This window comes from Euprymna scolopes, chromosome 46, assembly GCF_053919585.1.
Source record: "Euprymna scolopes isolate OS-2025 chromosome 46, ASM5391958v1, whole genome shotgun sequence".
NCBI lineage: Eukaryota > Metazoa > Mollusca > Cephalopoda > Sepiida > Sepiolidae > Euprymna > Euprymna scolopes.
In genome coordinates, this window is record NC_136527.1 from 78,548,036 (window position 1) to 78,576,030 (window position 27,995).

Below are 27,995 nucleotides of genomic sequence, written 5' to 3' on the forward strand. Positions count from 1 at the left end.
AAAGGAAGTTTCCTCTATAGTATCATATCTCACCGAATGGTTAATTGTAGGCATAGACCAATTCATACCATCTAAAGATTCTAACAAAAACCTAACAGCCAGCCATGGTTCTCCCCAGAATGTGCTGCTGCTATCGCGCACAGAAATCACTTTTTCCATAGCTACCAACGTAATAGATGCACTGAGACTAAAGCTGCTTTCAGCACTGCCAGCAACCACTGTAAAAGAGTAATAAAAAATGCAAGAGAGCTATATGCCCAGTCTGTTAAATCCAAGGTAGCTAATCAGGGGCTTGATTCCCACCAGTTTTGGCAAATAGCAAATAGGATCCTGAACAGAAGTGTGCGTTCTATCCCAACCATTATCAATGGACCAGAGGTCATCTCGTCAGCGTCAGACAAGGCCAAACTATTTGCAAAGAAATTTGCAGCTAATTCTACCCTATGCAAGGAAGGCCATCAACTCCCCATATTTCCTCCTATAACACAGAACACACTAGGCAACATACATATATCCGTGCATGAGGTCGCCAAGCTAATCAAGAACCTTGATTCCAGGAAAGCAACTGGCCCTGACGGCATCCCAATTATAGTGTTAAAAAAGCTTCAACCAGAACTTGCTCCCATACTTACGAAACTGTTTAAGCGCTGCCTTAAGAAGAAGTGCTTTCGGACTCCTTGGAAGACCTCATCAGTTTGCCCTGTATTTAAGAATTCAGGTGATAAGTTATCCCCCTCTCAGTACAGACCAATAAGTCTCCTGTGTGTTATGAGTAAGTTGCTGGAATCCATATTAAATAGAGAAATAATCAACCACCTCAGCAGAAACAACCTTCTTAGTGACACACAATATGGTTTCCGCTCTGCAAGATCTACAGCAGATGTGCTGACGTTTATATCACACAGGATTAGTGAATCTCTTGACAAAGGCTTCCTTTCTAGGGCAATTGCTCTTGACATATCAAAAGCCTTCGACAAGGTATGGCATAAGGTCTACTTCACAAGATTTCCAGCTACAGTATAACTGGAAATGTTTTCTCAATCATAAAATCATTTCTCTCCGATAGGCTCATAAGAGTAGTGGTCGATGGACAAAAATCAGGGGCCTGCAGTATTAATGCTGGAGTCTCTCAGGGGTCAATCCTGGGCCCAACTCTCTTCCTGATCTACATCAATGACCTCCCTAAACACATACTATAATCATTCGTTGACATCTATGCTAATAAAACGACCATCTATGGCAACACATCAAAGGCTGTAAATGACATTGCACAATTTTTCATAACATTAAAGGATTATTATTAAACTAGCTGACCCCTATCCTGGTGTTGGTCAGTAATGTATAGTAACTCAAGAAATATCTTAAAAGTAATAAAATTCGATACTTTAACAATTGCACGTAACAACTAAAATTGATAAAAGCCATACTTATCAAAAATTAAAGCCCCTTTTAACCAGATCACATTTAAAACAGGGACAAATATACTAGCAATATTTAATAACTAAAAAGAAACTAAATAAATCTCTATATATAAAAGCGAAAATGTGTGTATGTTTGGATGTCTGCTAAAAACTTTCGACACACGCGACGAAAATTAATAAACATCAGCACTCCATCCTGTGCTCGAAAAATATCGAAAAATTATCCAAAAACGTAAACTATAGGTACATGAGAAGCGAATAGACCAAGGCATCTCAATAAAAATTTCTAAGTTCAAACAAAAGGGGACGTATGTATAGGTAGATGAGAATCCTATAGACTAAGAAAAGTCAGCGTGTATTCAATTGGAAATTTCTAAGTCCAAACAAGAGGGGACGTAGGTATATGTAGATGAGAATCCTATAGACCAAGGAATCTCAGAGTGTATTCAATTGAAAATTTCCAAGTCCAACCGAGGGGACGTAGGTATAGGTAGATGAGAATCCTATAGACCAAGGCATCTCAGAGTGTATTCAATTGGAAATTTCGTCTGGGAGAGGCACCGTGTTTTGACAAGCTTCTGGGTTTGACCTTTACTCCTGATCTGAAATGGAACACGTACATCAAGTCTGTTGCCAAAGTCGCTGGAAAGATGGTGGGATCCTTCTACCGCTCCAGAAGATATCTCACTACTGATGCAATTCTCTATCTATATAAAAGCCAAGTACGTCCAAGGATGGAATACTGCTGCCATATCTGGGCAGGAGCTGCTAAAAACAGCCTATCCTTCCTTGACAGAGTACAAAATCGACTTTGTGGCTTAGTGGGGGATGCCCTATTCTCTACCTTGCAACCTCTCTCCCACAGAAGAGACGTTGATAGTGTTTTGGTTGGTGCATTAAACTGGGATGTTCCCAGCTAGATTTACTTTGTATAGAAGTGCACCTGCTGATTAAATGGTATGACCAAGAGGAGTCAAGCGCAGGCATAGTAATACCATGTGCAAGTCACGACCATTTGAATCATTTTTTATGCAGGTTTCATTACCTTATATGCTTGAAATAGATACAGCTGAAGTGTGAACCATTGTCACTTATCACTCTCCCTAATGTTTTCTTTTTCAGTTTGATAACTTCGTTACAAGCAAACTCCTTTAACAATCTCATAAATAGGAACTTGGAATAATAGTCTGCAATGAGCATAAAGTTGAGACCTTCAATGTCAAATATACAATGGCCACTATTTGCGAAGGTCTCACAAAAATCTCGTGGGGCATCAGGTGTTCAATAATCTGCATTTTTTGGTGCTACTAGCGTATGGTACATTGTTGTACTGTGTTGTCTATGTCTTTGTTTATGTTGTGCAAAAAAAAACACAACTTTTTGCTTGGAGTTTACATTTCTCTATCCTTTGGTGTTTATAATGTATTTTTGTAATGCTTCTTGTTGCATTAATTTTGGTATTATTATTTTATTTGGTTTCAATAATATTCCATTTGGAATGTACAGTTCCTTCCGATAGAGCCAATAAGGTTGAGTTTGAATATTCTTATTTGCATGGAAGCAGAAAACAAGAAGGAAATTCCAAAGCCTAACAGACTGAGAAACACAACTTCAGGAGTAAAAGGCTTTCAGGTATATCGAAATATCAACAAGGAAGGGGCAAGATTTTGCTGCTTGTGGAATTTAGTAAGAGTATGTATATCGAGGGGGAAAGTTTCTATATATTTATCAGAGCACATTCCATAAATTACTTTAAAAGTGGCCTTTGGGGTTCAACATTGTGAAAGAAAGACACGAATTTCAAAATCTAGCAGACTGATGAAGAACACTATGAGAGTAATAGGGTTTCTGATATATAGAAATATCAACATGGAACAGGGCAGGATTTTTCTGCTTGTCAGAAAAAGTATAAGTATGTATGTCGAGGAGGTACAGTTACTATACATTCATCAGAGCACATTCCATTAAATTACTTGAAAACAGGGTATAGGGATTAAACATTGCGAGAGTGGGACAGAGTGGACCTTGGGTGTGGGGAGTTGATACATTTAATTTGAGACTTTTCTTAAACGTTATCTAAGACGGGATAAGTTCTGGTAGTTGCACCAGCTCATGTGTGGCATAAATCCTCAGCGCATAATCTAATGTAAGCTTTGAAGACGTCTAGTACACTCTAAGAAAAATGAAGTGTTTAGTAGGGTTTAGAAAACTCATATTTTTATGAAGTCTTTGTAATGATATAAAATTGTTTCCTAATGTACTTGATAATTATTAAAGGAGAACATGGTTAATGTCGATATTAAAAGAAACCTGAAACCTTTACACTCTTGTAGTTACACATAATTTTTATACTCACATGTATTAGACGTTTAACAGTTATATTTCCTCAAACGAAAGTTAATTGAATAATATGAGTGACAAAGAAAAAAATAAAAATAATAAATTGAAATGTATAGAATTTCATTGTAGGATTTTCAACCAAATTAATGGGTTGGATGCTAATAGAATTGAAACAAGTAAAAATATATAACAAATATATGACAAAAACAAAAAGTAAAAATAATATAATTAGAATGTATCAAATAAAATTTTCAACCAAATTAAAATTATGGATGCAAAACAAACACATATTAAGACAATGGTTCGATAGGGCATTTAGATTTACATCATAAAACTCCAGATGTACTTTCAACTAGATTATGTTCTAATGAACACCTGTATCGACTGGTTCGGGCCAAAGTTTGAAAAAGTTGTTTTTAACGTGACTTCTGTGATGTTTAAGTTAAAAGTAAGGTTATGGTTGTTACTTAAATCCTCTAAAATAAACAATACTAATACATCAAAGAAAATACTAAAATATTTAATTTCATTTTTTTTTTTGCAGATGTTCCTGATTGAACTCTACAATTTAATTTTAATGCGATATGATTTTCCTTAAACATTATTCGATGAGCAGTATTACCTTATTTGGAAGACTACAGCGATATCTGTGGGAAAATGTCTTGTACGTGGCACTATAATTTACGAATGTTATGAAATAGTTGTTAAATCTTAACACATACAGTTGTTTTAATGTTTGTAGAATGATCAATGCTAAGCTTAAAAAAGCGATTTGTAAATTTGGAATAAAAAGAGAAAAGCAAGGGTTCGTGTAAAATGTATAAACATTTTTGTTCTATAAATTATCGTTAGTTTAATATGAGAACTCACACTAGTGTAAAACAATATTCTTGTAAAGTGTGTTGATATTCTTGTTCTTACACATAACCATTAATGGGATATGAGCACTAACACTGTGGAAAAACCACATGTATGTGAAGTGTGTTGATATACTTGTTCTGAAAAATCAAACTAAGTGATAAATATGAGAACACAAACTGGGGAAAAGACTAATAATTGAAATGAAAGTAAAAATTGAATGCAATGATTACTGTAAATTGTATAAAAAATTTAAAGAATATTTAATAAAAATTAGTTTAACATATTAGAATTCTCACAATTGCAAAACCACATTCTTGTAAAGGTTGAGATTCTTGTTTTAAAATACAAACACAAATGAGAAATGAGTACTCACCCTGGCGAAAAGCAATATTCTTGTAAAGTTTGTGGATATACTTTTTCTGTAAAATCAAAGTGAGTGATACATATAAGAACTCACACAGGAGAAAAGCCATATTCATGTGATGTTTGTGGATATTCTTGTCCTGTAAAATCATGGTTAGTGAATCATAGGAGATCACACACTGGGGAAAAACCATATTCCTGTGAAGTTTGTGGATATTCTTGTTCTGTAAAATCATCTTTAGTGAGACATATGAGAACTCACACTGGGGAAAAGCCACATTCATGTGAAGTTTGTGAATATTCTTGTTCTGATAAATCAGCGTTAGTGATACATATGAGAACTCACACTGGGGAAAAACCACATTCATGTGAAATTTGTGGATATTCTTGCTTTGTTAAATCGAAGTTAGTGATACATATGAGAACTCACACTGGGGAAAAGCCACATTCATGTGAAGTTTGTGAATATTCTTGTTCTGATAAATCAGCGTTAGTGATACATATGAGAACTCACACTGGGGAAAAACCACATTCATGTGAAATTTGTGGATATTCTTGCTTTGTTAAATCGAAGTTAGTGATACATATGAGAACTCACACTGGAGAAAAGCCACATACATGTGAAGTTTGTGGATATTCTTGTTCTGTAAAATCATCATTAGTGAAACATATGAGAATTCACACTGGGGAAAAGCCACATTCATGTGAAATTTGTGGATATTCTTGTTCTCAAAAATCAGCGTTAGTGAAACATATGAGAACTCACACTAGGATAAAACCACATTCATGTGAAGTTTGTGGATATTCGTGTTCTGTACAATCATCGTTAGTGAGACATATGAGAACTCACACTGGGGAAAGTCCACATTCATGTGAAGTTTGTGAATATTCTTGTTCTGTAAAGTCATCTTTAGTGAGACATATGAAAACTCACACTGGGGAAAAGCCGTATTCTTGTAAAGTTTGTGAATAGTCTTGTTCTGAAGTTTATGGATATTCTTGTTTTGTAAAATCAAATATAGTGATACGTATGTGAACTCACAACAGGGAAAAGCCATATTCATGTGAAGTTTGTGGATATTCTTGTTCTGTTAAATAATCGTTAGTGAGACATATGGGAACTCACAATCCAAACTGAAAGAATTAAACATGATACTGGTTGTGACGAGAGCATCTGGGCTTAAAAAAGGGCCTTTAGAAATATTTGGAAGCGATCCGCGGGTGAAATTACTCTGTTATAGAATAAAGTGTTAGCCCCATGAAGGAGCCCCTTCATCACTTCAAACTAACAAAAAGGGAAAAGCCACATTCATATGAATATTTGGATATTCTTGTATTTGAAAATCATCGTTAGTGAAACATATGAGAACTCACACTAGACAAAACCCTATTCTTGTGAAATTTTTGGATATTGTTCTGTAAAATCAAATTTACTGACTCATATGAGAACTCACACAAGAGAAAAGCAATATCTGGAAACATGAATTTTTGCTGAAAACATGAATTGGAAACGTGACCATGTTTTATAACAAAGACATACCGGCGACAGATACATAAAATACAAGCCCATCATGCCAGATATTGTAATATGGAACAAGTCCGAAAGAACTGCGATCATTATTGATGTTACAGTCCACAATGTCTTAGACCTTAATAGAGTTGAATGAGAAAAGATAATAAAAAATTATGGATGAATATAAAAGAATTTTTAGAAATACTTAGAAGCAATTCATTGAAGACCAAGCTGTAACTAAATACAAATAGCAGCCATGAAGGAAACAGCATCTATTCTTAAAACAGTTATTAAATATAATTTTATATCATAGCCTAATCAAGTGTTATCTCCAGGAGGGAGCCCTTGATCTTTCAAAACTAAAAGTAAAATAAAATAGGAAATAGCAATATTCTTTCACAATATGTGAATATTTTTATTATTACAAATCAAGTTTACTGATACATATGAAAAACACACACAATTCGAAAATGCCACATTCTTGCCAAATACGTTTTAAGAATTCGGATTTATTCATATAAGAACTTTAATTAAAACAGTATTTCTTAAAATAACCCGGAAACGACTCATGATTGATAAAACTATGTTTAATTGATGTTTTTATAATAGAGCTAAAGTTGAGATCGAAATACAATATGAGGAAGTAATGAATTGTTTAAAAAATAAGCTTGCAAGAAAGTAATATAATTTTTGTTGTAGAGGAAACTGCTAATGAAAAATATTATTGTTTCGCCCTTTATGAATTTTGCATTATCAATTGGTCACCTGTCTTCGTTAATATTATTCAAACAAACACTATTTTGAATCAGACATAATTTTTCCTACCAAACTCTACCAACACTTTTTTTAGATAGTCTATATAATCAAAGACGTAACCAAATTTCTATTCCAATTTAGGGGCTAAACACTTGAAGATTTTTCTGTATGTTTCTTTGATATTGATCAAACTTTTTGATTTGAGCACAAAACACCAAATATTAAGGGGTCAAAATTTGGGTAAAATTGAAAAACATTGACTTCTGCGGTCTCTAAAAGCTTACTCGGCTAACTTTTATCTAAACATTTCAAATTTTACATAAAGTGTATTGAGCCATAGGGTAAGCTTTTTAATAGATTTTTGGCCGAATATTTAACTTCCAAGTTTAAAAGAGTTGACTTGCGTTCTCAATCAAACTATTCAGCCAATTTTGGGTCTAAACATTTGCAAATTTACATAACCGATATTTAGATATGCAGCAAGTTTTTAATCAGTTTTTGGCTGCCAAGAGGGCAAGATATTTTAGTTTACTCTGTCGTGGTGGCTGTTGTTCGGTAGGTTAACAAATTCATAATTTGGATGTATCAATTCTTGGGACTGAGGTTGCAGGCGCAGGAATTTCTAGAAGCCGAAAGTGGTAGAATATCCAGGGGACCGTTAAAGGTAAGCTTAACGAGATCACACCAAATCACATCATTACATACATAAAAATAAAAACATTAATAATTCTGGAAAATAATGGCATTTTACAAACAACTGAAATGACAGCTTTCGTCGCATGCCAAATAGGTCGCTGGAAAGATGGCGGGATCCTTCTACCACTCCAGAAGATATATCACTACTGATGCAATTCTCTTTCTATATAAAAGCCAAGTACCTCCAAGGATGGAATACTGCTGCCATATCTTGGCAGGAGCTGCTGAAAACAGCCTATCATGTCTTGACAGAGTACAAAATAGACTTCCTGGCTTAGTGGGGGATGCACTTTTCTCTACCCTGCAACCTCTCTCCCACAGAAGAGACGTTGCGAGCCTATCGTTGTTTTACCGTTATTTCCATGGCAGGTGCTCGTCTGAACTCCAATCTCTGGTCCCCCCTTGCCAATCTTTCACGAAAAACACCCGTCTAGCTGAATCCACTGTCAAAAATTTCCCCCACTCTTTATCTGTGCCTAAATCAACACGTGGATTCCATGAACAAAGCTTCTTTCTTAGAACTGCATGCCTGTGGAACTCTGTTCCGTCTGCCTGCTTCCCACTTTATTACAACTTGGATGTATTCAAGTCCATCGTTCCCTTTAGTAAACACTTCATCAAATCTCCACACTAACGTACTGTACTTGCAACAACCCTTATCCTTGAGTGGCCTCCGGACCTTGATAAGTGGTGACCACCATGTAAAAAAAAAGAACTTCTTGGCAGATGTTGGAATTTACCAATTGTTGGGGACTTGCATAAATCTGAAACAAATAAATAAAAGAAATACCAAATAACGCAAAATTATCTTTTGTTTATTCTCGTTAAAAAAAAAGAAATTACTTTTTAGTGTGTGCCAAGGTGACAGTCTGTATGAAAGAAAGAAGGGAGGGAGAAGGTGAAGACTCGAGAGCATGAGAGAAAGAGTCCGACTATGGGTTGTGGGGAAGTGAGAGAAAGAGAAAGTCAAGCAATATTCTTTGACATGCGAGAAAAGCTGTCATTTCAGCTACTGAATTTTACTCGGCGATCATTGCTGTTGGTGTCGGTTGTCTCTTTCTCTGACGAGAGAAATTCTCTGTACCTTTTATATTTTCGAGCGGCTTCCAGAAGTTTGCAATTTTTTTTTTTAAATCGAGCCCTGATTGGTCAAAAAAATCATGTTTTTTATATAAAAAAAGACGTGCTTTCATCAATGTCGACCATTTCTGAAGCATCCTGCTTTTTGACTCAAGAGGTTTGGTAACAAGGTGACAGTCTGAGGAGAAGAAACAGTCATAAAACCATGTAAGCGAACTGCGTGTTGTGTGTTTTCCTCGCATAAGAAAACAGTAGTTCAAGAAAACATTGTTAAAAAAGGAAGTAATTCTCGTTCCTTGTGGTAATTTTCTTGGATGGGAATTAAGGTTCATTTCCTTAGCATGCAAATTCAAGAAAGGAAATTTAAACGTCTTCCATAACAGACTCATTTATATATCGAGTCTCCCGGAAGACAAGAGGAGAAACTGGAACAAATCTAAACTGAATGAATTTTCGCAGAGGGAAATCCTTATATAGAGATATTCTGGAACAGTCTATTTTCTGTATCACTGTATTGCGTGTGTGCAGATTGGCCAATTGAAACACTGTGTGCTTCCGCGCTCAAATATACATGTGCGGTAAAACAGTGATTGCTAGGAAATGTTTCTGTTGAAGATTCCATCCGGCAATGTGTAGCTGTCGCAACAACTTCTATCAACTTCATTTTTGAATGCCCAGGTGTTGTATATTTTAAGGTCTTCTTCCGACAGCAATATAATTTGGTCAACGAAATTAAATCAAAAGGATGTAGTGTTTACGTGATATACGCAATGATAAACTTCAAGCTAATATGGATACCAGTATTTATATATATTTTAATTTAATCCCAGCCGATTAAAAAAGCTCAATACGCAATAGAGAACAGAGCTTATTATAAGAGAAAGAAAATAAAATCTTTAAGTATAAATTTACACTCAAACTTTATTTTTCGACTGAATACTCCAAATAAAAATTTACAAAGTCCTTATTCCCCGTAGTTTTACAGAATGCTTTTCTTGCTATTCTTCTCATTAGAGGACAGAAAGAAATCAGCAAATTATATTTGTAGCAATGCTAGAATTTACTGGTTATAGCAGCTGAGAAAAATGAATTTTTTTTGCGACAATGCAGTTGTCCAAAGAAAGATTGATCTCCAGTCAATTTGGATTGAAATAAAAAGGAACAGAAAAACTGCATGTCATTTACATCGCTGGTTTAATAATAATAATAATAATAATAATAATAATAATTACATATATATATAATATACATATAAATATATATATATATATATATATATATATATATATATATATATATATATATATATATATATATAGTGTAAGTTATTTTCTACTATCTGACAAGAGTTGTGTGCCTGGAAATGTCGCCTGTATATATTTAACATGTCCCATATGTTTAGTTTTAGTTCATAAAGGGAGAAACAAAGGGAGCCACCGCTGCCACCATGAAATCTTCTTTGATTTTTAAGAAGGAAGAAAAAACAAGACGCTTGATATAGTCAAGAAGTCGTGATATAATTTAGGAAGGTAGAAATTTTACCCCTAATAAAATATATTTAATGAACACAGCACAAAATGAACAAAAAACTTCTTTTTAAAAATATCAACGTAAAATAGGGTTTATTTGCAGCAGGAACTGGAAGGTCGATCTAAGATTAAGGAAGAATGTTCTTTTGAGGTCGTTGTTGTTCAGTCAGTACATTTTGTGTGTCGTCCCAATGTAATAGAAATTGGCTCCGGTGGAGACCATCAATGCTAGATAAAGATGTCCGGTGGACAGGGGACGAGAGAAGATAGGTGTTGCTAGGCTGAAGGTCCGGTCCTGACTGACTGACTGACATTACCTCAAGACTATAGGGAGCAGTTGATGTAATATTATTACTCTTTAGGCTGTGTTCATAGCGTAGTATCTGTGTTAACTGTTGCAAGCAGGGCCAAGGGTCAAAACATTATTATTTTTATTGTTATTATTATTATTATTATTATTATTAATAATAATATTAATAATAATACGAATAATCATTATCATTATAACATTAATAATCCCCTTTCTATGTAAAGAAGAAGACTACTAGATAAGTTAAAATGAGAGTAAGATAAGCCTAGAATCGAACCCTGTAGGCAAAGTTAAGACATGGAATGTGAGAAATTAAGTCTATTGTTAAATTCTATTAGAATAGTTAAATATTGTTTATATCAGAAAAAAGAATTGATTGTCCATTCTTTAGAAATCTGAATATTATATATGTCAGTAAAAGAATAAACAATGAAAACTAAAAATATATTGTTAAAAAATAGGTTAGGTAAAAAAAAATAGGTCAGGAGGGGATTCTTTTGTTTGTAGAAGTGTGTTTGGACAAACAGCCACGTGAAATTAGTCACGTTTGAAAAACACACTTCTGACGTCATAGATAAAAGACAATTCTCCATATAGTTCTATGGGTTCGGATTTTAGAGTCAGTTAGCCAGCAGTCAGAGAGAGTTGATCAGCCAAGAGTTGACATAGTCAGAGGAGAGTCCTCTTAGAAGGGGTAGAAGATTAACGATGTAGATACAAGTGAATCTCTGACGTTATTCGACCGGTTGATCCGACAAATAAAGAAGTCATTATCGTGTTTTGTACGTGTTGTCTCGTGTCGTCATTCAGTTACAACAGAAAAGCTAATTGTTATTATCATTATCTATAATGTACATTGTGTAATCCTTCGAGGATTATGCATCTCCCCTCCTCTGTGTTAAGAACTTGTATGCATCTCCAGTCAGTATATATATATATATATATATATATATATATATATATATATATATATATATATATATATATATGAAGTCCCAAGCATCCCAGAACTGTATGTCTTCTCTCTCTCTCATCATCACTATCGTTATGTCTGTATTAAAAAGGTGTCTTTCTGAATGCGTTTTTAAAATATATTTACAGAACTTTTAATAAAACTAATAATAATAATTATAATAAAATATATAAAAAGAATGAGCTTTATTAACTACAGCATATTTTGGTAAGTGTTAAGGTTATGACCAAACTACCTACCAGCATAAATAAATAGTAAATATAACACAAGTACATCGACAAATATTTATTGATAAACATGAACACACCACAACACTGCAATATCAAACAAGTCACTAAAACATTACTCACTTCATTAGTGGGTTAACTGACTTAGTAGGGGGGAGGGTCGTAATCTAGAGTTCTACTCTGTTTTGTCCGACATTGTTTCACCCGGGGGGGGGGGAATTTACGTGCCGGTTTTGCACTAGGTGTGTCAGAAATTTCGTGAAAAATATTGAATAATTCCACCCCCTGTCTTTCCAAGCTAATAACTCCTCGAAAAATGTAATTCAAGCCCTATTTTTTTCAATTAGAGGAGCAAGGACCAAGGTTTTATTTAAAAAAAAACAAAAAAAAAACCTAACAAATAACGTGTTTTTTTTTAGTTTTTAAACTTCGGATTTTACAGGTAAATTTCTAAAAAATCACTACTTTTTGGTTTTAAATTTGAATACATTATTTATTGATCATTTATCTTCAATTTGTGATATATAACACTTTGGTGAGTAAATTAATTATTTACTTGTTAATGGACATTTCAAAATGGAACGCGTGAATTAATTCAATCCCATGTCTTTCAAAGCTTATATAAACTCGAAAAATATTATTCAAACCCTAATTTTTCAATTAAACTAGAAAAGACCAAGGTTTCATTTAAAAAAAACAAAACAAACAACGTGGTTTTAAAAAAAAAGTTTTAAACTTCGGACTTTACAGGTAAATTTCTAACAAAAAAAACACTACTTTTTTGTTTTAAATTTGAATATATCATTTATTGATCTTTTATCTTCAATTTGTTATATATAAAACTTTGGTGAGTAAATTAAATATTTAGTTTTTAATAGACATTTGAAAATGGGGGGCGTGAATTAAAAAAAAAACGTTTGTCTAAAATATTATATTCGGTTTCTTGGAAAGAGCATAAAATTTCACATTGACCCTGAAAAAAACGTAAAAATTGAATCAATAGAAAAATTTTGATAGATTTTTAAAGTCTAAAAATTGAAAAATACTGAGCTCGTAAAATTAAATTAATTTCATTACTGTTTTTTAAAAAATAATATTTCCATTACGTTTTATACAACTTTAATATTTTCTTTTTGGAAGCATCATCCATTAAAAAAATAAACACCCCACGTTTAAAAGAGAAATTATGAATTTTTTATATTTTATTCGCAGTTTCGTGTTAGGGGTGCCAAAAATTCCTACAAAAATTCTGATACACCTAGTTCAGCACGTGTCCAAACTCTTTCTACCCTCATCAAGGGACATCACTGCTTAAACTACACCGTAATCCGGTGTTGTTACTTTTATTCCCCTACAATATTAAAAGCCGACGTTATAACTGAGAATTTCGGCGGTGATCTCTCCTGTTTATAAAAAAATATATACATAGTTTTAAACACTTGTAAATAAAAACCAAACTTTTGAATGGCAGAAACAAATATAAAAACTTGCTTGTTCGGATTTTTTGCGAATGTTTCGCGAGTTTTTGCAGTTTTTTTTTTTCTGTGTGCATTTTTTTAAAATACAATTTAACATTTATTTAAAGTGCTATGTATATCAGTGGTCAGTAAAGGAGAAATCCTTCTACATCGAGGCAATTTTTATGCATAATAAAATCACAGATATAAGCACGAACTATAAACAATCGAGATTAAAAAAAAAATTATTTTGTTCACATACTTTTTAGAATTTTTGTTTTGTGTGTAGTATCACAAGATACAAATCTTTTTATAATTTTTATTTTTATTTTTATTTCTATTTAAAAAAATAACAAAACAAAAAAACTTGCTATTTGCTTACTTCTCCACAAGGGTAAATTGAATACAAGTAAGTTTTAGCGTCCAAAATTTTCAGTTATAATGCCGAATTTTTATGTTTTGTAATCAATATAGCTCATTATTTTTATTTATTTTTTTATTATCATCATTATTATAATAATAATAATAATAATAATAATAATTATTATTATTATTATTATTATTATTATTATTGTTGTTGTTGTTGTTGTTGTTGTTGTTTTTTTTTGTTTTGTTTTTTTAATAATAATAATAAGTTCTGTAAATATATTAAAAATACGCGCCCTGAAAGAGACATTTATTTAAATATCGGCTTTGTTCAACTTTCGCATCCACGTTGTTCTGTGAGACTGTGAACATTGTGGGGTATGCGAAAAAATATTTTAAGTCCAACATTTCCCCATTTCATTTGAAAATGAGATTTTTCTAATCGGCCTTTTTTTTTTTGTTTTTTGCCCAATTTTCAGATTAGGTCCACCTCAACAATTTTCTTTTAAATGACGACTTTTAACGGTTTTCGACTATGCTGAATACGAAAATCGCATTGAAATTTGTACAGAAATAAGTAGTTGAATGATGAGCTGAATAAGGCAATCAAGAATGGAGCAGGCTGTCAGTAATATCATCAGCCTTCACCTAGAGCTGATGCAAACCCTGAAGAGGATATGCAACTGAGCAGCAGCGGCAGCAGCAGCAACAGCAGCAGCAACTATTACAGTTGCGATGACGATATTAGGAGCAGGAAATCAGCCCAGGCGGGAGTTAGATGATCGCGCTCCAAGAAAAGGAAGACGGGGGCCGCTCACCCTGAACACAAGAATGGGACAGTTGGTGCCAATGTGACGTCGCCAGGCGAGAAGCCTTCTGATTGGCCAGTGCTTCCGGGCACCCAGGAATCCCTGGATAACACGATTCCTTCCGGACAACGAACGCCACCACTGTCTAGTAGGAGATCCCCAAATGCGCCAGTGCGGCCGGCAACACAAGAAAGAACCTAGGGGCCCCAGTCTCAGTTGGCACCTGAGTCCTACCACTAGTTATACTACACAACGTATAAGAATCTGACTGTAGGCAACATCATCAAGCCGCTGCCGACTACAGTAACCAGACTAGAGAGAAGGATAGTATCTCTAGTCACCATTGACATGAAGAAGAAATTGTTGACTGGGTTCTCGAGGGAAGTAATGGCTCAGATGCTGGGGAAGCTTAGTATCCCAGCAACGTACATCTGTAGAAGAGCATACGAGATGTGGTATCTTCTTTTGCCCACGGAGGAAGACGCAGTGAGATTGTCCAGGACCGACTTGGGGTGGGGTCATTTGCGCCTCAAGCCGGAGTATTTAAATAAGAGACACACCAACGTCTCTATTCTTGGCGTCCCCTGTTACATCGACTCAAAGCAGCTCGGGGCTGTGATGAGCCAGTATGGGGACGTCGAAGGCGTGGTGCCAGTGCATGGTTCCCCTAATCTATTATTGGGGACTACAAACTAAAAATGAGAGTTGACCGCACCAGCTTTGATAAAATCCCCACTTTACTCAGATGCGAGACCTGGACAATGAGCGTCATTGTTGAAGGTCGGCGGCCAAGCTGTTGGCATTGCTTGAAGCAGGGGCATATGATGAAGGAATGCCCCAAAAGATTTCCTACGGGCGCCTCTGCTTCCACTGAAACAACCGGAACAACTGATGCAGTGGCACCAGCGGCCACTGAAAAGCCAGCCGGAGGGGGCACAGAAGAAAGCCAGGGCTGGAGCAAAGTCATATCAAGAAAATCAGAAAAGAACCCCTCTAAACCAAACGAGCAGCCCCCGCAAGAACAACATAAGCAGGCTCCCTCAGGGTCGTCACGTTGCTCCTTCACCAAGAGCACAGAGCCGCAGTCTCCGAACAAGAAAAAGTATCTGCAATCGTCGTCCTGGAAAAGGAAGAATCCGGTCTCTTCATCAGATTTTGAAAAGGAGCAAGTAGTCAGCAACAGCCCAGCAGTCGTTGTGGAATGCTGAAAACAAGAGCAGAAGAAGGCCAAGAAGGCCAGGGATGCTGGGTCCCGTTCCCTATCCCCCATGCAACTAGAGAAGACTGCCTCTACGATTTAGCCCCCCGAATCCCAGACCCCTCTGCTAAACCGAAACCCCCACCCCTATTCGATACACCTGTAGCTGGCGCCCGTTCTTTGTCAAGGGAGAGGCCAGCAACACCAACTAGCTGCAGAGCGGCGTCGGCCTCTCCTGTAAGGGTTAAAGACCAGGAAGCTCCCCTTCCTCCCCGGAGACTGGATCTGTAAGGTAGATCTGCATCATGCAGCCGATAAAATAACCCCCAGGCAGAGGGGACTCCTGAAACCACTCCAGAAGCTGGAGACATTGGACGGCCTTTCGACTGCGGATCCTACTCATTTCAAAAACGCTCCTCTACTCATGACCTTTGTGCATCGCATGAGAGTGGGACACACCAAGGCCATGTGGAACATGATAGAGGCTGCGAAAACAGCAATCAAAGACACAAAGTGTGTGGAGCAGGGGCACGACTCCCTCAATCAGTTGGCGAATAGGTGTGAGGGGACGGTCCCACTATACGTCCACCCTTCATTTTATAGGGCCATAAAGTTAACTTTCCTGCTGGATGTTGGGGGAATTGTGCGAGACGGACGAGTCATGTCCGGGTTGCTTTCGAGTAATCTCACCCAATCCTGCGGCGTCCTGACTGCAAAAGACTTCAAGCTGGGGGTTGACACTCAATAGGCATAATGGCTACGTATTTGAGCCTCGCTAGCTTGAACGTGAGTGCGTGAGGTGCCAAAGCAAAGCCGCTAGGATACTGACGGATGTCATGTCCATGAATATAGATGTGGCAGAGCTGCAGGAAACTCATTTTATTTCAGTAGACGATCATCAGGTGCTGGAGGGGCATCTTTTAAGCATTCAGTGACCGCCTTAGTAAGGGGGTTGCCTTGCTAGTTAGACACACTCTTTCTGCAGCGGTTAGTGTTGTACACACAGATGCTGATGACAGACTGGTCGTGGCCAATGTTGCCGTTGAAAATAGATCATTTCGAGTCGTCACGGTCTATGTGCCTAATACCACATTAGAGCGAGTTTCCTTTGTTCAGTGGTTGGAGGTATTTCTCGGGGTTCAGAACTGTTAATCCTAGTGGTTGATTGGATTGCCATCCTTGATCCCAGGGTAGATAAGTTGGGCGTAACTAGCGGGGCAGATGGGTGTGACACTAGCCTCTCTGATCTGATGGCTTTGTGCGATCTGGTTGACAGGTTTCGGGTGGATAATCCGGGGCGGGAGATCTGGACATGACTCTCTAATAGGCCCTCCAGCCTGAGTACCTACTTGGATCGGTTGCTAGTCAGAAGAGGCACCCTCGATTACGCTACCTGTCCCACGTTCGACTGGTAAGATCACTCTGACCACAAACTACTTGTGGTTCGGATTAACTTAGATAGGAAGCACAAACTGGCCGGGTACTGGAAGTTGAACACTTCGTTATTTAAATAAGGCCTAGAGAAGCGTCTAGAAGACAGGTTGGCCTGGGCGGTGGCGGGGGGGCATCTAAGAGATAGACCTGCGTGGGGCCCTGTTGTTGGTAGATTTTTTCCTGACCTCATCCCCAATCACTCGGTCGAAAGTAGACGCAAGCCGAGAAAGCAGCCACGGTTCTACGACGAATACCGAGAGGCACTCAGAGTGTTGCCGGTGTCCAGTGACCTCGCCCGGCCTAGAAGGGCACTTTACAGGGAGTTAGTCGAGGTGACCCCGTCGGACCCACTAGGGGAGCGGCTGCGGCTGTCAGATGGGGAGGTGAACTCTCTGTGGAATTGGGCGCCAGGCCGGGGTTACCTCAACAATTCCTAGTTTTCTCTGACCTGGCGATTGGTAAGGAATGCGCTTGTCCTTAATAGCAGGCATCGCAAGTACAACGATGAAATTGAGCCAAATTGTCCTCGGTGCGAGGAGGATAACGGAAACTGTGGAACATGCTTTTTTCGAGTGCTCCAAGCTACGAGAATACTGGACATATATCAGCGAGGTCACGGCTTGCATCGTTCCCAACCAGCTGATGTGCCTGATCTAGCAGCCGTTGTATACAACGCAGATCCGCTGATGCCTAGGGAGGAACGAATAGTGTTCCTAGCAATCTTAGGCATAGCTAGACTAGTTGTGTGGACATCATGCAAAGAGATAGGGCGAGGGAGGGATCCAATTTCTCATTACTATCTGATTTCGCATTTTAAACATCAACTTAAAACCAAAATCAGATGTAATAGAAGGAGGCTATCCCACTCGGTATTCAGTGGTAAGTGGATACACACCGCTAGTTTTTGTGCATTCACACAAAACAGGCTCGAATACGTGTTCTCTGCCTAGGCATTGCACATGCCGACTATAAGAACAAACAAGAAAATCCCATGATGGTAGATCAGTCTCTTAGCTAGTTGGTATGAATGAATCTTAGGGCCTTATTATTTATTTTTCAGATGTTAGAATACCTCCAAGAAGCCCGCACCCAATAATTTATTTTTGACCCTGTCCATCCCCAGGGTACACATCTTGGGGGTCACCAAACATCCCCGAAAACCCCATCCATTTGTTTTGTCCGTAGACTGCCCACTCCTATTTAGGAAATGACTCCCTTGTTTTCGGTCATGAACCAGAAAACAGGAAGCATTTCGGAATTAGATTAGAAAGGGAGGGTTCCTGCTAACACATCATCATTAGCATTTTATTTGTTTATTTATTTTGTATTACTGTTATTTTTCTTTATTTTTGGCTGGTTTAACGCTTCCATTCCCCCCCCCATCATCCTCATATATCATGCACATCACAAAATCATCATTTACGTTAACATATATATATATATATTAGCATTGTAAATATTGTAAACATTCCATTTTCATCTCATCTGGGTAGATTTCAAATAGCTTAGGTTCATAGAGTGAATGCGGTATTGTGGTTATTGCAACTAGTTTTAGGGAATAGACCAAGTGGACGACCCTCCCCCCGAAACCTCCCTTCCCTTCGGGCTTCATGCCTAATCATGAAATTGTAGCATTTTTTGTTATATAGCACCTGCCTGACACTTGTTGTTTGCCCTAAATGTACACACAATTTTTATGATAAATAAACATCAACAACGGAGAAAAGAACAGAATTGCTAGTTAAAAAAACTGCAATTCCAACCGTCTCATTAATGTGAGTTCATAAACATACTTTACATGAGAAAGTTGTTAATTTATTCTTATTTATTACATTTAAATTTAACACTGAAAAGAAACAGATAATGACTTCGAATTTTTTCATTATGGACGCGAATTTGGTTGTAACCGTCTTTTTTCCGGAACTTCCGGTATTTTGCGAATGAGTGAATATGCCGCATTACCAATTTTGACTTCATTTAATTACTTTTTTTTTTATCTTGAATGTAAAAAGAAAAAAAAACGCTCACGGCTTAAAGTGTGACGCTGCTTTATTAATAATATAATTATTTTAATTTTAAGCATCGTGATTGGAAAACAATTGCACATTTTTAACTAACGAACGGACATTTTTTACACAAGGAACGAAATAATGATTACACCGTTTTACGATGACCTAAATTCATTGTTCTTTAACAGTTGATTTTCTCTTTAAATAATTTCACGTTTAAATCGTGTTTTTCATCTTTTAATTTTGATTCTTTTATATTTTCATATATTTTATTTCTTAATGAATTGGACACACAAAACAAAAGTTGTTTCAATTTACTAAAGAAATCCTAACAAACAAAACAAATTTTCTGTTTTGAACACAATAGAACAAAACGAATTCATCTCATTTTTTTTTTTTATTGAATTCCTGGAATGAAAGGTAAGTGTTTTTTTCTTTTCATACACTTTAAAATAAATTAAATCCAATAACTTTTAAAATAATCTGAAACATCAAAATAAGTTTATTTTTATTGCAATCCAATGAAAAATATTCATTTCACCATGCTTTATACCATACGTGAATAAAAAAAGTATGAGTTTCTCATTAAAAAAAAAAAAATCTAAAATATTTTTTTCAATCTGACATTTAAATTTTTGTACAAAATGTGTTTATTTCAGTAAAACTTATGAATTCTGAAAAAATAATAATAATTATCATATACAAAATAATTTAATTCAAAGTTGGTTGAATTGTTAGACAACTGAGCGCAAAAACATATTTTTTATATTTAATTGTTTTAACATGTTACAACGAGGGACCAGATTAACGGAGAGTGTCACCAATGTTGCGATGGTGAATAGGATAACGTTTTTCTAGTACCTCAACGTAAACAAAAACATTAAAGTTGTCAGAATCAGAGTTGAGGTGAAGACGAATATGAAAGTTCATAAAATTGTTTTATTTAAGCATAGAAAGAAATAATAAATCTTATTTTATATTGTTGTCATTTTAACGTGTGTGTTGATTGAACACACGAAAAAGAAAAGATAAATAATAAATCGATGTTTGTGAGAATGTTGTGAGAAAATGTTCTTGAAACGAGTGTCCTGGAAACAAGTGCTACGTTTTGAACTCTATGTACCTCTTTAAACAAATAATCAGTGAAAGTGACTCGTTTGGTGGACATCGATAAGTCGGGTAATGTGAACAGAAGTTTATCTACTGTAGAATTAAACCAACAGCTCAGTTTTGTTGGACAATATTTATGAAATTTAATGATAAAACAGAGCCCTGCAATATTTGTTTTCAAGAACGATATCTATGTTCAAACTAAATGTACATGTTATTTTTAATGATTAATGTGTTAAATATTAAATGTATTAAGGTCGAAGAAACGGGTCTGTACTACAAAAATATCCCTTTTAAACCCCTCCTGTATGCAACACTGTGTAACTGTTGTTTAGTTTAATATTATCATCCGATCTTTTTTACCATTCAAAAGAAGCTAATATTTCTTACAAATTTTTTACACAACATAAAAATAAGGAAAATCCGAGACAAAAATAGTGTTTACATTATCGAGGCTTTAAAAACAACTGTCGTTATGTTTTTGAAGCCGTAGACATACCCATGTTTTAAAAATCTACATTAAAAAAATCAAATAATAGTCATCTGTTCCTGAAATTTTCGATATTTATAAAATAAACTTACATAAAAATGTAGGTTTCGTTTAATATATTCGAGGAATTATTTTAGGCGTTCTACCCCTCCCCTATATGTCATGTTACGAAAATTAAACAAAATAAATGTAGGTCCATAAAAATTACAATATTTTTTCAAGTTAAAAAGATCAAATAATTAAATAAATATATATTTTGATATATATATAAAATCCCGTTATTTATTTCACTTACGTTAAAGTTGTAAATAAAATTGAACATAAAATCAATATTATTGTTGTTTGAAAAAAACAGTTTGTCTTGATATTTTTTCCTTAATATAATTATTTGAATTAAAACAACAAAAAACAAGAAAACTGTAAAAAAAAAAAATATGTACAAATAACACGATACCCCAAATGCATAAACACTAAAGTTTGGTCCAATTTAATCATTATCACTATGTCTGTGTGTGTGTCCATTTTTCAAATTGTATTTTCCCCTAGACGGATGATAGTTGGGCGACGTGCAATAGCTCAAAAGATTGCATTTTTTGTGCAGAATTTTATTAGGGACATTTAATTGATAGAAATAATTGCAAAGGGCTTCAAAAAAGGGTTCAAACTTGCAAGCAATTACACCTTGACGAGCGTAGCACAATGGCGTCATTTTGCGCATGCATATATTGAATAAAAGAGAATCTCACTATGTCTGTGTGTGTGTGTGTGTGTGTGTGTCCATTTCTATCAGTTCCTTTTTTTTTCCATTCCGATATTCTTGATTTCGAAATGGTATGTAATAAATACACAAGAAGACTTTTATTTAAAAAATACAAAAGAATGTTTTTGATTTACGTAACGAAAATGTCATATTCAAAATATATATGATATATATCGGCTTATTTGTTACATTAAAAAAACGTCACGTAAATAGATCAAGTAATGGAATTTGTATTGGATCTACTCCTAAACTAATTAACCGATCCTTAAGAATATCAATTATGTGCATATGTTTATATATTTCTATGTCTTGGATTCACCCCTAAACTAATTGACAGATCATTATGAATTTTAATTATGTGTATATGATTATATATTTTTTTGTATTAGGTCTACTCCTAAACTAATTAACCGATCCTTATTAATTTTTATTGTGTGTACATGTTTATAGATTTTTATGTATTGGAATCACTCCTAAACTAATTACCCGATCATTATAAATTTTAATTATGTGCATATCTTTATATATTTTTATATATTGGAATCACTCCTAAATTAATTAACCGATCATTATGAATGATTAGTATACATATATTCTTATATATTTGTATGTATTGGATTCACTCCTATATTAATTAACTGATCGTTATAAATTTAATGTATTATATATGTTTGTATATTTGTAGAGTCATATTCTAAAAATCACATACAATAATCAGTTTATAATGTATTTATGTGTATAAGAAATTCTATCAAAGTATAAGGTACTTGTGTAGTATAGTACTCATGAAAAAACAAACACATCTTACCTGTAACATACATTAAAGTTATAAAAACCGAAAATCACGTTTAATATTCAAGTAGTATGACTTACATATGAGAAATAAGGTGCTTCTTCACTATAGCACCCAGATAACAAAACAAACAAATTCTTAACCCTGGTGTACAGAAATGTTACACAACAGAAAATTACATAAACGTATCGAGTTTCTTCATTTTTACAGTATAGTACCCATATGAAAAACAAAGGAAATCTGGCGTACATAAAAGTAATCCAAACCGAAAATTATATAATATATTTCTAAACTAATTAACCGATCATTATGAATATTAATTATGTGTATATATTTATATATGTCTATGTATTGGATAGACCCTTAAACTAATTAACCGATCATTATTAATCTTAATTATCTATATATGTTTATATATTTGTATGTATTGTATTCACTCCTAAACTAATTAACCGATCGTTCTGAATTGTTATTATGGGTATATGCTTATTGTTATTGCTTGCAATAAGCCACAAAGAAAACAGAACAACGGAATGGAGTTTAAACAATGTATTACTGAAACAACAACGAAAAAGGTTACAACTGAAAAGAGTAGTAAACGTAACCGAGCAGGCGAGGGTCGCTCTGATGTTTAATCCACACATGGGTCAAGTCTATGGTTTATATAATGGATAGAACAGTCCATTTGGAGGGTGACCCCCCCACACCTCCTTCCCGAGTTGATTTCCTAGGTTGTTAAACTCAGTATTTATTCTTTTTGGAGCAGACCACGAAGGGAGCTGTGCGCTTCCTCTTTCTGCTGGAGCATCTCGGTTCTGACATCCCTTTTGGAGGGTCTATGTCAAAACGGTCATACACAGTTTCAATCGCCAAACTGACGTCCTGCGGTGGATCTTCTTGATCCTCGTAGAAGCGTTTCCTGATTTGGTTCAAGTGCCTCTTATGTTGGAACTTTGGGCCCTGAATGATGTATGTAACATGGCCGATTCTTCGTAAGATCGTGCCCTGTTCTCAAAAAGATGTTATTTCTAAACTGTCTAAAATACACGTTATCTCCATTTTTAAATGGTTTCGCAGGCATTGTAGAGGTTCTGTTGCGTACTATGTGTTTGGGTAGTAGTTTATCAAATACGGATTTTATTTTCCATCCAAACATGATTTCTGCTGGGGATCACGCATCTGGTTTGTTCGGATTTCTCGTGATTCTGTACACCTGCAGAAATTGCTGAAGGGCCTCTTCTGTCGGTGTACCGGACGCCCTTTTTAATGCCCTTTTAAGCATATTGACGAAGCATTTGGCCTGGCTGTTGCTTCTGGCGTAGTACTAGGGTGTCGTAATATGCTTGACTTGATACGTCTTGCAGAAATCTCTGAACTCTGTTGAGGTGAACTGTGTAGTGTTGTCACGAACCAAACAGTCTACAACGCCTAACCGAGGAAACAATTCAAAAGAAAAATTTGTCGTTGCCGTGGTCGGTTTTTTGCATCTTAGTACCTCTAGCCATTTAGAGTAAGAGTCAACTACTATCAGGTAGTAAAAATCCTCCACAGGTTCGGCATAATCGATGTGGATCTTTGACCATGGTTGTTCAGCCTTAGGCCAAGGTTTATATGTTATCGGTAGTGCTTTTGCAGCTAAAGCACAGCCTTTGCATCTGTTCACCATGTCGGTAATATCTTGGTCCATAGCTGGCCAATAAACAAAACTTCTCGTTAGGCGTTTCATTCTGTTTATTCCTGGATGCCCCATGTGAAAATCATTGAGAATTCTTTTTTGAGGGATTTGGGGGATGATAACCCTTTCACCGTATAACAGTATTTCGTCACAACCAGAAAAAGATGTCTGAACTGGTGTCACCCAGTGCTAATTTCTGCTTCGTAGTTTGAATAAAATTATCATTGAGAGATTCTGACTTAATTTTCTGAAGTGTGATCAGCAGTTCGCGGATAATATTGTTTATTATGGTTTTTACATCACTATTAATATGTAGTGCCGCGATTACTGAATTTTCCAAAGGTTACATTTTAGCAGGAATCAGTCTCGATAGACCGTCTGCATAGGCTAGTTTTTTTTAGGGGAGAAATTGAATTGCAAAAGGACGTAAACGGAAGGTTATGTCACAGGTCACCGGAAATATACGCATGTCAAAGTTATGTTATGTGTGCACGTTCTCTGCTCTATGCATGTGTGCTACTGCACACAGCTTGTTCTGTGTCTGTGTGTTTGATCCAGACAACGCAAATTTTGCAGGTCTAAACGGCTCACTATAAAATCTCAACAGGCCAGGAGTAAATACGTTTGTGAATTCTTTTTTAAAACAAGTTATAACTTTCTCCGTTTCTGCTGGGCGGGTATCTATTTTCTTGCAGAATGTGGATATAGAAAGATCTTAGAGACGAAACCCCTATCTTTTAGCATGTACAATCTTAGTTTTTTGTTTTTCCCTGTAAAGTGACGTTTGTAATTAATTCACCTTCAAAATGAATTTTTGTACCATTAACGGCCGTCGCCGTTCTGTTAGTGTTTAACATAGTCGTCTTTCGTAATATTTCCCACGTTTTGAGATTTATTATTGGAAGATCCGATTCACTGTCTAATTGGAATTTAATAGCCTTGCCAAAAATGTTAACTGACGTCCTTAGTTCTGGTTTGATGTACACGGCTTTTATTCTGAGTTTTCCTACAGTACGAACTTTTTTGACTGATCTTATTGCACAAATGGCATCTTTTTGTTAAAAATTAACAATCCTTTACCCAATGTATATATCCACATCTGAAACAAGCGCTCGGTGCTTTTAGTTTTTTCTGAGTTTCGTTGGTTAGTGAATGTTTGCAATTTCGACAGTTTTTCTTACTTACTTTTTTATATTCGCCATGCCTGCGTCGATATTTCTTGCATCTTTTTTCATAATTTGTACTTTTTGACAATCCTCAGACAATTTTATAGCGTTAAGTTCGGTTCATTTTCTAATTTTGTAAGCACTCTGCACCTGATTTCCGCATCGTTGGCGGAGGTTAACCTTTGCGCAAATACAAGACATTTAAAATTGTCTGCTGTTGGTTCAGACAACTTAAAGTTATCACAGTGTGTGTTTACTACAGCTGCGTAGGTGAAAAACCGTCATTATCGTCTTTTACCACATTCAAACATCTGCAACGCTTATGGAAAAGAGACGTTTCCAATGAGAAAAGTTCTGTTAACAAATTTACCGTTTCATTGAATGATAAATCTGCTGTTTTCCGAGGCAAGATGTAATCCACGAATTTATCATGCTCAGCCGTTTCCAATTTTCATAGAAGAAGTCTGGTTTTCTTTTGATCAGACCAGTTGCTACAGTCAATATTAAAAAAAAAATCTTCATAATGCCGAAAATACGCTGTGAATGAGTTTTCCTCTTCCTCGTATTTAAAAGTGTCTATCGTGATCCATATTTTATTCTGAGAAAACGCTGACTTGCTTTCTGCGTTCACATTATTCTTAACCATTTCTGTAAGCAATTTGTGTCTTCGTAATTGACGTTTGGCTAACTATTTCTGAACTTCTAATTGACGTTTGGCTAATTGTTTTTGAACTTCTAATTGACGTTTGGCTAACTGTTTTTGAACTTCTAATTGATGTTCGGCTAACCGTTTTGAACTTCTAATTGACGTTTGGCTTACTGTTTTTACCAGTGAAAACAACAAGTGACGAATTCTTTTTCAAAAAGTATAAACATTTATCTTTCTAAGTCACGACGAACCTTTTCTTTTTTGCAAAAGTACAGCATTATCTTTGAAATTTGTGGCAAACTTTTTTCTTTTCAACTCTTTTTTTCGTAATGATCTGCGTTTTGTTTTTTTAGTTACCGTGAACCTTTCAGTTGCAAGTCTTTAGACACTCCCTTAGGCTTGATAACATTTGACTCCGACGTCGTTAGTATTTTTAAAATACTATTTCAATGCGAGTATTTTTTCTATGTCGTTAGTGGTTTCGATTTTAGTATGCTCCTTGAATCCAAAGTCGTCAGTGTTTAATTTTTTAGAACACTATATTTAAACATGAGTAAGTTCTCTGAATCCAGTGTCGCCAGTTGCAAAGCCACAAAGAAAAAAGAACAACGGAATAGAGTTTTAACTTGCTGGAACAACAACATAAAAAGGTTACAACTGAAAAAGTAGCAAACGTCATCGAGCAGGCAAGGGTCGCTCTGGTGTTTAATCCACACCTGGGATCAAAAGGTCTATGGTTTATATAATGGATAGAACAATCCATTTGGTGGCTGATTCCCCCAGAACACTTATATATTTCTATGTATTGGAATCACTCCTAAATTAATTAACCGATCATTATGAATTTTAATTGTGTGTATATGTTTTTATATTTCTACATATTGGATTCACTTCTAAACTAATTAGGTATGTTGAAAAAAATTTTCATTGTCTTATAGGATCCTGAGCAACGCTGTGCGGCCTTGCTAGTTGCAATTAAAAAAAGTTAAATGTATAGAATTTCATTTTAGGATTTCTACTAAATTACACTTTTAGACATTAAACAAACACATATTAAAAGAACTGTTTGATAAAAGCGCATTTTGATTTAAATCATAAAAAGTACATATATATTTCCAACTAGATTATATTCTAAGCAATACCTGTATTTACTGGTTCTGTTAAAAGTTAGAAGGTGCTTATTTTTAACGTGACTGTTATGATATTTAGGATGAAATTAATATAGGGTTGTGACTTCAATCAATAAAATTAACAATAAACAATACTAATACATCAAAGCAAATACTAAAAATATTGAATTTCATTTTTTGCAGATGTTCCTGATTGAACCCTATTATTGATTTTTAATGGAATATGATTTTCTTTAAACATTATTTGATGAAGAAAATTACGTTATTTGAAGAGTAAAGCGACATCAGTGGGAACATTTCTTATAATGGTCACTACTATTTACGAATGTTATGAAATAGTTTTGAAAATTTAACACATCTTGAAATGATGAAATATTTGTTAGTTTTAAATAAATAAAATAAGATATCGAATACAAAGTTTTGACTAATGACAAATCAAACTATAAAAACTTACATTTTTATGAATTGTTTGATTTTCTTATAACAAACACGTGAAATTCTTGGTATCTTGTGGGATGATACATCCGCATCTTAAACTGATTTGTAAAATCGGAATAAAAAATGAAAACCTTTTTTTCGTATAAATTGTATGAACATTTTTGTTTTATAAAATAATCATTAGTTAAATATGAGAACTCACACTGGTGTAAAACAATATTCTTGTAAAGTGTGTTGATATTCTTGTTCTTACACATCATCGTTAATGAGATATGAGAACTCACACTGTGGAAAACCCACATTCTTGTGAAGTGTGTGGATATTCTTCATCTGAAAAGTCAAAGTAAGTGATACCTATTAGAACGCACTGGGGAAAAAGACTAATAATCAAAATTGAAATAAAACTTGACGGTAATGTTTAGTGTAAAGTATATAAAAATAC

At 35.2% G+C, this 27,995-nt stretch overlaps 1 long non-coding RNA gene across 1 annotated transcript in view; it reads left to right on the plus strand.

Moving 5' to 3' along the window:
* Positions 1 to 27,687, plus strand: part of LOC145270433 (uncharacterized) — a 95,544-nt gene extending 67,857 nt beyond the window's left edge. The window contains exon 2 of the long non-coding RNA XR_013865354.1: positions 27,299 to 27,687. This is a non-coding gene — a long non-coding RNA (uncharacterized LOC145270433). The remainder of the gene's footprint in view (positions 1 to 27,298) is intronic.
* Positions 27,688 to 27,995: the final 308 nt, after the last annotated feature.